Genomic DNA, 15,393 nt, shown 5'->3' with positions numbered 1-15,393 from the left:
TGTTATTGACTGTATCTCTACTGATGTTAATCCAGCTCCCTCACACTGTCACTCAGTAACCCCTCTCCCCCAGCGCCCTGTGTTACTGACTGTATCTCTACTGATGTTAATCCAGCTCCCTCGCACTGTCACTCAGTAACCCCTCTCCCCAGCGCCCTGTGTTACTGACTGTATCTCTACTGATGTTAATCCAGCTCCCTCACATTGTCACTCAGTAATCCCTCTTCCCCCAGCGCTGTGTGTTATTGACTGTATCTCTGTAGTTCAGAAGAATGAGAGGCGATCTTATTGAAACATATAAGATTGTGAAGGGGTTGGATCGGGTGGATGCGGGGAGGATGTTCACGATGATGGGTGAAACTAGAACTAGGGGGCATAGTCTTAGAATAAGGGGCTGCTCTTTCAAAACTGAGATGAGGAGGAACTACTTCACTCAGAGGGTGGTAGGTCCATGGAATATGCTGCCCCAAAAAGCTGTAGAAGCTACATCATTACATAAATTTAAAACAGAAATAGACAGTTTCCTAGAAGTAAAGGGAATAAAGGGTTACGGGGAGCGGGCAGGAATTTGGACATGAGTCTAGGTTCGGATCGGTCATGGGTCTGTGGGTAGCGGAGCGGGCCCAGGGGCCATGTAGCCTGATCCTGCTCCTATTTCGTGTGTCTAATTCTGTTAGATTCAGGAGATGGTTCAATGATAGTAGATTGGCGGTTAGGATCAGATCAGCCATGATCTTATTGAATGGCGGAGCGGGCTCGAGGGGCCGATTGGCCGACTCCTGCTCCTATTTCTTATGTTCTTATGTTCTTATGTACTGATGTTAATCCAGCTCTCACACACTGTCACTCAGTAACCCCTCTCCCCAGCACCCTGTGTTACTGACTGTAGCTCTACTGATGTTATTCCAGCTCCCTCACACTGTCACTCAGTAACCCCTCTCCCCCCAGTGCCCTGTGTCACTGACTGTATCTCTCCCGATGTTAATCCAGCTCCCTCACAATGTCACTCAGTAACCCCTCTCCCCCCAGTGCCCTGTGTCACTGACTGTATCTCTCCCGATGTTAATCCAGCTCCCTCACACTGTCACTCAGTAACCCCTCTCTCCCCAGTGCCGTGTTACTGACTGTATCTCTACTGATGTTAATCCAGCTCCCTCACACTGTCACTCAGTAACCCCTCTCTCCCCAGTGCCGTGTTACTGACTGTATCTCTACTGATGTTAATCCAGCTCCCTCACACTGTCACTCAGTAACCCCTCTCCCCCCAGTGCCCTGTGTCACTGACTGTATCTCTCCCGATGTTAATCCAGCTCCCTCACACTGTCACTCAGTAACCCCTCTCCCAGCGCCCTGTGTTACTGACTGTATCTCTACTGATGTTAATCCAGCTCCCTCACAATGTCACTCAGTAACCCCTCTCCCCCCAGTGCCCTGTGTCACTGACTGTATCTCTCCCGATGTTAATCCAGCTCCCTCACACTGTCACTCAGTAACCCCTCTCTCCCCAGTGCCGTGTTACTGACTGTATCTCTACCGATGTTAATCCAGCTCCCTCACACTGTCACTCAGTAACCCCTCTCTCCCCAGTGCCGTGTTACTGACTGTATCTCTACTGATGTCAATCCAGCTCCCTCACACTGTCACTCAGTAACCCCTCTCCCCCAGCGCCCTGTGTTACTGACTGTACCACAGTGTGAGGCGCAGTAAACCGTACCAGCTCACACCTTGACGACATCATCAGCAAGCACTGGGGAAGAAATGGCAGAATTGTTGCCCATTTAAAGGGGTCATGTGGAATCCGCGCACGAAACATCTGCCTTTCGGGGTGTTACGTCTTTAAGAGGAGCGCAGTGTGTCAGAATTACTCAGTCTGCAATTGCGAGTGTGAAGGAGGCTTCAGCACACTCTCTTGCAGCGGTGATGTCACGCTTTCTCCCTCTCAGACGCGCAGCCGAATAGCTCGCCGCACGCCCGCGCCCCTCTTTCACCGTCAACCGCACACTGGCTGCGGGGACACGGCAGAGGAAATCTCTGTTGTGCCTGAGGCTGAACTGGCCGTGGCTGCACTGAAGCCCTGCCCGGTAGCTGTGGATATCTACCCTCTGTGGGATCCTCCTGTGCGCGCTTTCCTCGCTGCCTCGCTCCCCTCCGCCCCCACACAGTTACCGACCAGATTCTCGTTGCCCACACAGGTATTCGAGAACTCTATCCAACTCGCACTGAGACACATCAGGGAGGGGGAGAGTTACCTGGACTCTGTGTATCACGAGGTAGTCACACCAATTAGATTAATTAATGCAGATGTAGTCCGTGGCCAGGGTCAGGATGGTGTGACTAGAAGTGAGGCAGGTACGGGGATCCAGGAGGTAGTGTTGGAGGAGCCGCAGCCCTTGCACTTGTCCAACAGGTTCGAGGCTCTTACTCCCTGTGGGGACAGGAGCAGGGACTGCAGGGAGGATGAGCAACCTGGCCACAGCACCGTGGAGCAGGGGGCCATTCAAGTGGGGGGAGTTAAAAGAAATGTTGTAGTGGTAGGGGATAGTATCGTTAGGGGGATAGATAGAGTTCTTTGCAGCCGAGAGCGAGAGTCCCGAAGGCTGTGTTGCCTACCCGGTGCCAGGGTTAAGGACATCTCCTCTGGGCTGGAGAGAAACTTGGAGTGGGAGGGGGAGGATCCAGTTGTTGTGGTCCATGCTGGTACCAACGACATAGATAGGACAAGGAAGGAGGTTCTGCTGAGGGAGTTTGAGCAGCTAGGGGCCAAATTAAAAAGCAGAACCACAAGGGTAATAATCTCTGGATTATTACCTGAGCCACGAGCGAATTTGGCTAGGACAAATAAAATTAGAGAGTTAAATGCGTGGCTCAAAGACTGGTATGGGAGAAATGGGTTTTGCTTCCTGGGACACTGGCACCAGTACTGGGGCAGGAGGGAGCTGTTCCGTCGGGACGGGCTTCACTTGGCCAGTGCTGGGACTAGAGTCCTGGCGGATCATATAACTAGGGCTGTAGAGAGGGCTTTAAACTAACTAGTGGGGGGGAGGGTCCTAGAGAGCAAATAATAAAAATGACAACAGAGAAGGTCATAGACTTAGGTAGCAGTGGGGAAATTAAAAACCAGAGCGTGTCAGGAAGGGGCAGAAGGTATGGAGTAAAAGGTAAAGTAATAAAAAGGGCAAAAGCAGGAACTAAGTGTCACAAAACATCTTTGAAAGTTTTCTATCTGAATGCACGTAGCATTCGTAACAAAATAGACGAGTTAATGGCACAAATAACTACATATGGGTATGATCTTGTGGCCATTACAGAAACATGGCTGCAGGGTGACAATGCCTGGGAATTAAACATACCAGGTTATTTAACGATCAGGAAGGACAGGCAGGAAGGAAGGGGAGGTGGGGTGGCTATGTTAATAAAGGAAGGAATCACTAATACAGAGAAATGATATTGGGTCAAAAGATCAGGATAATGAAACAGTTTGGGTGGAGGTAAGGAATATTAAGGGCAAAAAAACACTAGTAGGCGTAGTCTATAGGCCTCCGAACAGTGGCAACTCTGTTGGACGGAGTATCAATCAGGAAATAGTTGAGGCTTGTAATAAGGGAACATCTATAATTATGGGGGATTTTAACTATCATATTAATTGGACAAATCAAATTGGGCAGGGCTGCCTTGAGGATGAGTTCATTGAGTGTATTAGGGATGGGTTTCTTGAGCAGTATGTAACTGAACCGACCAGGGGGCAAGCAACCTTAGATCTGGTCCTGTGTAACGAGACAGGATTAATTAAAAATGTCCTAGTAAAGGATCCCCTTGGAATGAGTGACCATAACATGGTTGAATTCCATATTCAATTAGAGGGTGAGAAGGTTGGATCTCAAACAAGCGTGCTAAGCTTGAATAAAGGAGACTATGAAGGTATGAGAGTGGAATTGAGTAGAGTGGATTGGGAAAATAGATTAAAGGGTAAGACGATACATGATCAGTGGTGTACATTTAAGGAGTTATTTTACAACTTCCAAAAAAAATATATTCCACTGAGAAGAAAAGGGTGTAAAAGAAGACAGCCATCCGTGGCTAAGTAAAGAAATTAAGGATAGTATTCGACTAAAAACAAGGGCATATAAGGAAGCCAAATCTAGTGGGAGGATAGAGGATTGGGAAAACTTTAAAAGACAGCAAAAAATAACAAAAAGATTGATTAAGAAAGGGAAGATAGATTATGAAAGTAAATTAGCAAAAAATATAAAAACAGATAGTAAGAGTTTTTATAGTTATATAAAAAGAAAAAGGGTGGCTAAAGTAAATGTTGGTCCCTTAGAGGATGAGACTGGGAAATTAATGGTGGGAACTATGGAGATGGCAAAAACACTGAATGAATATTTTACATCAGTCTTTACAGTAGAAGACACTAAGAATATCCCAACACTGGACAAACAGGGGACTAAAGGAGGGGAGGAGCTAAACACGATCAAAATCACTAAGGAAGTGGTACTCGGTAAAATAATGGGACTCAAGGCGGATAAATCACCTGGACCTGATGGCTTACATCCTAGGGTCTTGAGGGAAGTGGCGGTAGGGATTGTGGATGCATTGGTAATAATTTTCCAAAACTCCCTGGACTCGGCAAAGGTCCCGGCAGAATGGAAAACTGCAAATGTAACACCCTTATTTAAAAAGGGCAGTAGACAGAAGGCTGGAAACTATAGACCGGTTAGCCTAACATCTGTGGTAGGTAAAATTTTGGAGTCCGTTATTAAGGAGACAGTAACAGGACATTTGGATAATCATAATTTAATAGGACAAAGTCAGCATGGTTTTATGAAGGGGAAGTCATGTTTGACAAATTTGCTGGAGTTCTTTGAGGAAGTAACGTATAGGGTGGATAAAGGGGAACCAGTGGACGTAGTGTATTTAGACTTCCAAAAGGCATTTGACAAGGTGCCACACAAAAGATTATTGCTTAAGATAAAAAAATTACAGGATTGGGGGTAATATTCTGGCATGGATAGAGGATTGGCTATCTAACAGAAGGCAGAGAGTTGGGATAAATGGTTCATTCTCAGACTGGCAATCAGTAACTAGTGGTGTTCCGCAGGGGTCAGTGCTGGGTCCCCAACTCTTTACAATCTATATTAACGATTTGGAGGAGGGGACCGAGTGTAACATATCAAAGTTTGCAGATGATACTAAGATGGGAGGGAAAGTAGTGAGTGAGGAGGACATAAAAAACCTGCAAGGGGACATAGACAGGCTAAGTAAGTGGGCAGAGATTTGGCAGATGGAATACAATACTGGAAAGTGTGAGGTTATGCACTTTGGCAGGAAAAATCGTAGAGCAAGTTATTATCTTAATGGCAAGAAACTGGAAAGTACTGAAGTACAAAGGGAGCTGGGGGTCCTGGTGCACGAAACTCAAAAGGTTAGTATGCAGGTGCAGCAAATGATTAAGAAGGCCAATGGAATGTTGGTTTCATTGCTAGGGGGATAGAATATAAAAATAGGGAGGTATTGCTTCAGTTGTACAAGGTATTGGTGAGACCGCACCTGGAATACTGCGTACAGTTTTGGTGTCCATACTTAAGAAAGGACATACTTGTTCTCGAGTCAGTACAAAGAAGGTTCACTCGGTTAATCCCGGGGATGAGGGGATGGACATATGAGGAGAGGTTGAGTAGATTGGGACTCTACTCATTGGAGTTCAGAAGAATGAGAGGTGATCTTATTGAAACATATAAGATTGTGAAGGGGTTGGATCGGGTGGATCGGGTGGATGCAGGGAAGATGTTCCCGATGATGGGTGAAACTAGAACTAGGGGGCATAGTCTTAGAATAAGGGGCTGCTCTTTCAAAACTGAGATGAGGAGGAACTACTTCACTCAGAGGGTGGTAGGTCCATGGAATATGCTGCCCCAAAAAGCTGTAGAAGCGACATCATTACATAAATTTAAAACAGAAATAGACAGTTTCCTAGAAGTAAAGGGAATTAAAGGTTACGGGGAGCGGGCAGGAAATTGGACATGAGTCTAGGTTCGGATCGGTCATGGCCCTGTGGGTAGCGGAGCGGGCCCAGGGGCCGTGTAGCCTGATCCTGCTCCTATTTCGTGTGTCTAATTCTGTTAGATTCAGGAGATGGTTCTGGGATAGTGGATTGGCGGTTAGGATCAGATCAGCCATGATCTTATTGAATGGCGGAGCAGGCTCGAGGGGCCGATTGGCCTACTCCTGCTCCTATTTCTTATGTTCTGATGTTCTTATGTTCAAAGGGGACGGAACCAGCCATGTGAGTTGCTTTCCTTTAACGGTAGAAGAGTGGACAACATTGCAGTCTTAACCTAAGTGGGAGCGACTGTGAGTGCTCCCGTCTCTTAATGTTGAGAGAGAAAGAACGACTTACATTTCTCCCGCGCCTTTCACGGCCTCAGGACGTCCCAAAGCGCCCCCGCAGCCAATGAGGTACTTTCTTTTGAAGTGCGGTCGCTGTTGTAATGCGGGAAACGCGGCAGCCAATTTGCGCACGGCAAGATCCCACAGGCAGCAATGTCACAACGATCTGGATCGCGCTGCCTGAAAGGGCGGTGGGAGCAGGTTCAATAGTAACTTTCAAAAGGGGAATTGGAGAAATACTTGAATATGATAAATTTGCAGGGCTATGGGGGGAAGAGCAGGGGTGAGTGGTGTAGTGTCCGTGTGTTGATAAAGACACTGAAGACAGGAGTTGGTTCATAGGTGTTTACTAAGCAAAGTCTGGGGGGGTTCTAATGGATATACACAATATACAGGCTTATATAGCCCGAGTGGCCATTACCGGCATTACAGCACACCTGGGGCTCTTAAAGGCACATACACTACAATTCCTCCCCTTTTAGTTAACCAGTACATCATATTTTAAGTAATTATTAATTACATGTTATAAGAAAAATAATATACACATTGCTGTAGTTAATTAATTATAAGTCAGTCTCTCAGGAGGCTTCCTGACTCGGTCCGGATAACGCCTCGGGGGTGTAGTAGTTTCTGGTGGTGTAGTAGGTTCTTTTGGCAAGGCTGATTCGGCTTGAATGCCAGTGTCGGGTTCATCGGGTTCCAGTATCACCGGATCGGAGGTAGATATGGGTATCTCTACTTCATCGTTAGACGTATAGAGTTGTGGTGTAGGTTGTCCCTTTTCGGATGACTTTATGATTTGGTCAGCATGGCGCCTTATTATGCTTTCTCCGATGTCCACGGTATACATCAGTGGTCCTAGTCGTGTGCAGATAGTTCCAGGCTGCCATTTCTCGGTACGGTAGTCCCGGGCCAAAACTTGTTGACCTATCTGGAAGGTTCTAGTTGGCCTTTCATTCATGCCTTGAAACTGCCGGTTCTCCACGTCCCTTCTGATGTTGGGCTTGACCAAATCCAGCCGGCATCTTAGGTTTCTATTGAAGAACATCATGGCGGGAGTTTGGTTGGTAACCATATGTGTTGCATTCCTGTATGTGAATAAGAAGTTATCCACCTTGTGCTGAAGTTTTATGTCTTCATTACCCATGGCCTTTATGGCCTTCTTGAAGGTCTGGACAAACCTTTCAGCCAATCCATTGGTGGCGGGATGGTATGGGGCGGACGTGTAGTGCTTAACCCCATTGTTTTTTAAGAACTTTCTGAATTCTTCGGACACAAATTGCGGTCCATTATCAGAACATATCTGTTCCGGCAGCCCATTCCTGGCAAATATGGTCCTTAATACTGTGATGGTTTTTTCCGTGGTGGTGGAGGGCATCTTTATTACCTCCGGCCACTTGGAGTGTGCATCAACCGCGATTAAGAACATTGAGTCCATAAATGGACCAGCAAAGTCGATGTGCACCCTTTGCCAGGGAGATGAGGGCCACTCCCATGGATGTAGAGGGGCTTGTGGTGGAGCGTTTTGGACCTTCTGGCATCCTCGGCAGCTCTTGGTCATTTCTTCGATGTCTCCATCAATACCTGGCCACCATACAAACGCCCTAGCTAGGTTCTTCATTTTCACTCCACCCAGATGCCCCTCGTGAAGCTCCTTTAGCACTTTATCCTGGAGTTTGGGTGGAATCACCACTCTGGATCCACACATCAAGGTTCCTCGGCACACTGACAGCTGTTCTCTTCTTTGCGAGAATGCTGGCAACAGTGGTTCGCCATGTGCTGGTCATCCCTTCACTGTTAAATCGTAGACCCATGAGAGAGTCGGGTCATTTCTCGTCTCCCTTTCAATGGCAGAATTTGTTACTGGTAGACATTCCACTATGGTAGAGTGGAACATCTCCATTGGGTCTACTGTAGGTGCCTCTTCTATCGTTGGCAACGGTAGGCGCGATAAACCGTCAGCATTCCCATGCTGTTTTGATCCTTTGTATTCTATGTTGTATTGGTGTACCCCTAGAAAAAGGGACCACCTCTGTAGCCTTTGCGCTGTCATAATGGGAACACCCTTTTTAGGGTTGAATATGGAGATGAGGGGTTGATGGTCAGTCAACAAGGTAAATTTTTGTCCGTGTGTTGATAAAGACACTGAAGACAGGAGTTGGTTCATAGGTGTTTACTAAGCAAAGTCTGGGGGGGGTTCTAACGGATATACACAATATACAGGCTTATATAGCCCGAGTGGCCATTACCGGCATTACAGCACACCTGGGGCTCTTAAAGGCACATACACTACAAGTGGGACTGATCGGAGAGCTCTTTCAAAGAGGCATGATGGGGGCGAATGGCCTCCTTCTGTGCTGTATGACTCTATGACCAGATAATCAGTTTTTAGTGATGTTGGTTGAGGGATAAACACTGGCCCCAGGACAGCGGGGAGAACTCTTCTTCCTATAGTGGCCGTGGGATCTTTTACGTCCACCCGAGAGGACAGACGGGGTCCTCGGTTTAACAGCTCGTCCTAAAGACGGAATCGAGAGATATGGGGATCGGGCGGGAAAGTGGAGGTGAGGTGGAAGATCAGCCACGATCTTATTGAATGGCGGAGCAGGCTCGAGGGGCCGAGTAGCCGACTCCTGCTCCTATTTCTTATGTTCTTATAAGGAGAACCTGTTTCCAGTGGCAGGTGGGTCGAGAACCAGAGGACACAGATTTAAGGTGATTGGCAGAAGATCCAAAGGCAACGTGAGGAAAAACCTTTTTAATCAGCGAGTGGTTCGGATCTGGAATGCGCTGCCTGAGAGGGCGGTGGAGGCAGATTCAATCGTGGCTTCCAACAGGGAGTTGGATAAGTACCTGAAGGAAAAAAATTCACAGGGCTACGGGGAAAGGGCAGGGGGAGCGGGACATGGAAGTGCTCTTGCAGAGAGCCGGCACGGGCTGGACGGGCCGAATGGCCTCCTTCTGTGCTGTAACCATTCTATGGTTTTATGGTACCAGGGAGGGAAGATTTCAGTTCAGTGGACAGATCAGAGAAACTGGGATTGTTCTCCTTAGAGCAGAGAAGGTTAAGGAGAGATGTAATAGCGGCGTTCAAAATCATGAGGGGTTTTGATAGAGTAAATCAGGAGAAAGTGTTTCCAGTGGCAGGAGGGTCGGTAACCAGAGGGACACAGATTGAAGATAATCGGCAAAAGAACCAGAGGGGAGATGAGGAGAATGTTTTTTACGCAGCGAGTTGTTGTGATCTGGAACACGCTGCCTGGAAGGGCGGTGGAAGCAGACTCAATAGTGACTTTCGAAAAGGGAATTGGATAAATACTTGAAGGGAAAAATTTGCAGGGCTGTGGGGAAAGAGCAGGGGGGAGTGGGACTATCACAGAATCACAGAAACCCCACAGTGCAGATAGAGGCCATTTCGGCCCATCGAGCCTGCACCGACACATATCCCACCCGATCCCTGTAACCCCTACACCAACACATATCCCACCCTATCCCCGTAACCCCACGTATTTAATCCCCCTAACACTAAGGGTCAATTTATCATAGCCAATCAACCTAACCCGCACATCTTTGGACTGTGGGAGGAAACCGGAGCACCCGGAGGAAACCCACGCAAACACAGGGAGAATGTGCAAACTCCACGCAGACAGTCACCCGAGGCCGGATTCGAACCCGGGTCCCTGGCGCTGTGAGGCAACAGTGCTAACCACTATGCCACCGTCCAAAGATGTGTGGGTTAGGTTGATTTGGCTATGATAAATTGACCCTTAGTGTTAGGGGATTAAATACGTGGGGTTACGGGGATAGGGTGGGATATGTGTCGGTGCAGGCTCGATGGGCCGAAATGGCCTCTATCTGCACTGTGGGGATTCTGTGTGACTAATTGGAGAGATCTTTCAAAGAGCCGGCACAGGCACGATGGGCCGAATGGCCTTCTTCTGTGCCGTATGATTTTCTCTTTTTGTAACATTCTCAATTTTATTTAACTTTAGTCCTTGTCGACCTCTTTTTAGCGGGGTAACGCATTCTCCAGTTTTTCCCTCTCCCCTCACAGGGCCTCATTTAAGAGAGTGGGGGGGAGGCGGGAATCCCAGTCGCTAGGCCTCTGCCAACCTTCAGCCGGTGTCGTTGCCTGGCAACAACCCTCCTGTGACCTTTGACTCCCTGTGGGAAGGCACCCGTTTCCCCCCCGCCACACCCGCCCCTCGCAAGTTCTCTTTTAACCCTTTGAGGGCTTCAGCGCTAATCCGGGACAGGCGTTCCCGCTGGGAATTGGCCAGCGTGTCGCTCCTGATCTCACTCACCCACCTGGGTCTTGCCTGGGTACAAGCTGGAGACTTTCGTTTAGCAGGTGTGGGTTTGACCCCTTTCCACGCCATTGTGTGGGCTCCTGTTCCACCCGCTGGGGGGGTTCTGGCATGAAACCGGGGGTCGGAAGCCTAATCTTTTGATTAGGTGGGAAGTTGCTGGGAGGGGAAAGTCTAATACTCCAACCTTCTGCTGATTGACTCTAACAACCTAATCGTGGCTCCCGAGAGACCAACCAGCTCCTCATTATCCTGGTACCCAGCTGTCACAGCTTGCTCTGGAGTTAAACACCTCCCCCTGCCCGCCCACCCACCCACCCCGACACCCATGGGTAACCATGGTGATAACATCAAACCAGGTAAAGGAAGAACGTGCACTTCACCACCTCAGGACGTCCCAAAGCGCTTCACAGCCAATGAAGTACCTTTTTTTGAAGTGTGGTCACGGTTGTAATGTAGGATACACGGCAGCCAATATGCGCACAGCAAGCTCCCACAAACAGCAATGTGATAATGACCAGAGCATCTGTTGTTAGTGATGTTGGTTGAGGGATAGATATTGGCCCCAGGACACCGGCGAGAACTCCCCGTGCTCTTCTTCCAATAGTGGCCGTGGGATCATTCACGTCCATCTGAGAGGGCAGACGGGGCCTCGGTTTAACAACTCATTCGAAAGACGGCACCTCCGACAGTGCGGCGCTCCCTCAGTACTGCCCCTCCGATAGTGCGGCGCTCCCTCAGTATTACCCCTCCGACAGTGCGGCGCTCCCTCAGTACTGCCCCTCCGACAGTGCGGCGCTCCCTCAGTACTGCCCCTCCGACAGTGCGGCGCTCCCTCAGTACCGCCCCTCCGACAGTGCGGCGCTCCCTCAGTACCACCCCTCCGACAGTGTGGCGCTCCCTCAGTACTGCCCCTCCGACAGTGCGGCGCTCCCTCAGTACTGCCCCTCCGACAGTGCGGCGCTCCCTCAGCACTGCACTGGGAGTGTCAGCCTAGATTATGTGCTCAAGTATCTTGGAGTGGGGCTCGAACCCACAACCTTCTCACTCAGAGGGGAGAGTGCTACCCACTGAGCCACGGGGTGCCGTCTTTCGGATGAGGCATTAAACCGAGGCCCCGTCTGCTCTCACAGGTGGATGTAAAAGATCCCACGGCCACAATTGGAAGAAGAGCAGGGGGAGTTCTCCTTGGTGTCCTGGGGCAAATATTTATCCCTCAACCAACATCATTAAAAAATGATGACCTGGTCATTATCACATTGCTATTTATGGGAGCTTGCTGTGCGCAAATTGGCATTTCCTACATTACAACAGGGACTGCACTTCAAAAAAGTACCTCAATTGGCTGCAAAGCGCTTTGGGATGCCCAGGGGTTGTGAAAGGCGCTGCAGAAATGCAAGTCTTTCTATCCTTACAAGTGTCGGTGCGACCCGCGCGCATGGCTGGAAGGTCGACTGCGGATAGTTGCCCGTCGCGTTGGGCTTCGGTTACGCGCGGCCGGATCAAGGCTGGCGGCGTTGCCCTTTTAAGGGTCCCCAGAGCTGGAGGATGAGCCATTTTTTTTTTAGGATGATCAGTGCATTCTGACGCGGAGGCTGATCCGTCCAGAGACCGCAGGGCGGCGGGGTGTGGGGGACGGAGGGGGAAGGGGAGGGGTGGAACTGCGCTGCTGAAGGGGGACTCTGCCAGGATGAGGAAGCACACGGCCCGGGTCTCCCCGCTCACTGCGTGCAACAGTCCCGTACTCTCGCTGACCTGGGCGGAAGGTAAGGGATCCTCGGATCGGTGCCTGGCACAGAGAGGGGCCTTCCAGGATGAACGTGGCACTAAGGGGAGGGGGAACGGCCGATTTCATTCTCCCCCCGACCCGGCATAAATTTGGTTACAATTCAGCGGGGCAGCTGTGAACGGGAATGAAGTGGAGGAAGCACAGTGGGAATTTCTTCCTGATAAAACTGGCTGTAGTCGTCCCTGAACAGTGCTACCTGCAATATTAGAACGGTCGGGCTAATCCATTGGCATAAACATCCTCTGCCGCTATTTAGAAAGAAAGTCTTGCATTTCTCCAGCGCCTTTCACCACCTCAGGACGACCCAAAGCGCTTTACAGCCAATGAAGTACTTTTTTTGAAGTGTGGTCACTGTTGTAATGTGGGAAACGCAGCAGCCAATTTGCGCACAGCAAGCTCCCACAAACAGCAATGTGATAATAACCCAGATCATCTGTTTTAGTGATGTTGATTGAGGGATAAATATTGGCCCCAGGACACCGGGGAGAACTCCCCCCCTGCTCTTCTTCAAAGAGTGGCCAAGGGATTTTTTACATCCAGCTCAGAGAGCAGACGGGGCTTCGGATTAACGTCTCATCCGAAAGACGGAACCTTCGACAGTGCGGCGCTCCCTCAGTACTGCCCCTCCGACAGTGCGGCGCTCCCTCAGTACTGTCCCTCCGACAGTGCGGCGCTCCCTCAGTACCGCCCCTCCGACAGTGCGGCGCTCCCTCAGTACTGACCCTCCGACAATGAGGCGCTCCCTCAGTACTGCCCCTCCGACAGTGCGGCACTCCCTCAGTACCGCCCCTCCGACAGTGCGGCTCTCCCTCAGTACTGCCCCTCCGACAGTGTGCCGCTCCCTCAGTACTGCCCCTCCGACAGTGCGGCGCTCCCTCAGTACCGCCCCTCCGACAGTGCGGCGCTCCTTCAGTACTGCCCCTCTGACAGTGCGCCGCTCCCTCAGTACTGCCCCTCCGACAGTGCACCGCTCCCTCAGTACTGCCCCTCCGACAGTGAGGCGCTCCGACAGTGAGGCGCTCCCTCAGTACCGCCCCTCCGACAGTGAGGCGCTCCCTCAGTACTGCCCCTCCGACAGTGCGGCGCTCCCTCAGTACTGACCCTCCGACAATGAGGCGCTCCCTCAGTACCGCCCCTCCGACAGTGCGGCACTCCCTCAGTACCGCCCCTCCGACAGTGTGCCGCTCCCTCAGTGCTGCCCCTCCGACAGTGCGGCGCTCCCTCGGTACCGCCCCTCCGACAGTGAGGCGCTCCCTCAGTACCGCCCCTCCGACAGTGCGCCGCTCCCTCAGTACTGCCCCTCCGACAGTGCGCCGCTCCCTCAGTACCGCCCCTCCGACAGTGCGCCGCTCCCTCAGTACTGCCCCTCCGACAGTGCGCCGCTCCCTCAGTACTGCCCCTCCGACAGTGAGGCGCTCCCTCAGTACTGCCCCTCCGACAGTGAGGCGCTCCCTCAGTACCGCCCCTCCGACAGCGCGGCGCTCCCTCAGTACCGCCCCTCCGACAGTGAGGCGCTCCCTCAGTACCGCCCCTCCGACAGTGCGGCGCTCCCTCAGTACTGCCCCTCCGACAGTGAGGCGCTCCCTCAGTACTGCCCCTCCGACAGTGAGGCGCTCCCTCAGTACTGCCCCTCCGACAGTGAGGCGCTCCCTCAGTACTGCCCCTCCGACAGTGCGGCGCTCCCTCAGTACTGCCCCTCCGACAGTGCGGCACTCCCTCAGTACTGCCCCTCCGACAGTGTGCCGCTCCCTCAGTACTGCCCCTCCGACAGTGCGGCGCTCCCTCAGTACCGCCCCTCCTACAGTGCGGCGCTCCTTCAGTACTGCCCCTCTGACAGTGCGCCGCTCCCTCAGTACTGCCCCTCCGACAGTGCACCGCTCCCTCAGTACTGCCCCTCCGACAGTGAGGCGCTCCCTCAGTACCGCCCCTCCGACAGTGAGGCGCTCCCTCAGTACCGCCCCTCCGACAGTGCGGCGCTCCCTCAGTACTGACCCTCCGACAATGAGGCGCTCCCTCAGTACTGCCCCTCCGACAGTGCGGCACTCCCTCAGTACCGCCCCTCCGACAGTGCGCCGCTCCCTCAGTACTGCCCCTCCGACAGTGCGGCGCTCCCTCGGTACTGCCCCTCCGACAGTGAGGCGCTCCCTCAGTACCGCCCCTCCGACAGTGCGGCGCTCCCTCAGTATCGCCCCTCCGACAGTGCGCCGCTCCCTCAGTACCGCCCCTCCGACAGTGCGGCGCTCCCTCAGTACCGCCCCTCCGACAGTGAGGCGCTCCCTCAGTACTGCCCCTCCGACAGTGAGGCGCTCCCTCAGTACTGCCCCTCCGACAGTGCGGCGCTCCCTCAGTACTGCCCCTCCGACAGTGCGGCACTCCCTCAGTACTGCCCCTCCGACAGTGAGGCGCTCCCTCAGTACTGCCCCTCCGACAGTGCGGCGCTCCCTCAGTACTGCCCCTCCGATAGTGCGGCGCTCCCTCAGTACTGCCCCTCCGACAGTGAGGCGCTCCCTCAGTACTGCCCCTCCGACAGTGCGGCGCTCCCTCAGTACTGCCCCTCCGACAGTGCGGCACTCCCTCAGTACTGCCCCTCCGACAGTGAGGCGCTCCCTCAGTACCGCCCCTCCGACAGTGAGGCGCTCCCTCAGTGCTGCATTGGGAGTGCCAGCCTGGATTACGTGCTCAAGTCTCTGGAGTGGGGCTCAAACCCACGACTTTCTGACTCAGAGGCGAGAGTGTGTTACCCACTGAGACACCTAAACAGCACAAGTTACACTGGATCCATTAATTCCATCTAATTCTAATCATGGAATGATACAGCACAGATGGAGGCCATTCGGCCCATCGTGCCTGTGGTGGCTCTTAGAAAGAGCTATCCAATTAGTCCCATTCCCCCCTGCTCTTTCCCCACAG

Source organism: Somniosus microcephalus, unplaced genomic scaffold (genome assembly GCF_052327205.1).
Source record: "Somniosus microcephalus isolate GS21.2 unplaced genomic scaffold, FLI_Smic_1.0 unresolved_chr2, whole genome shotgun sequence".
In the NCBI taxonomy this organism is placed as follows: Eukaryota; Metazoa; Chordata; class Chondrichthyes; order Squaliformes; family Somniosidae; genus Somniosus; species Somniosus microcephalus.
Note: the sequence above shows the minus strand (reverse complement) of the source record.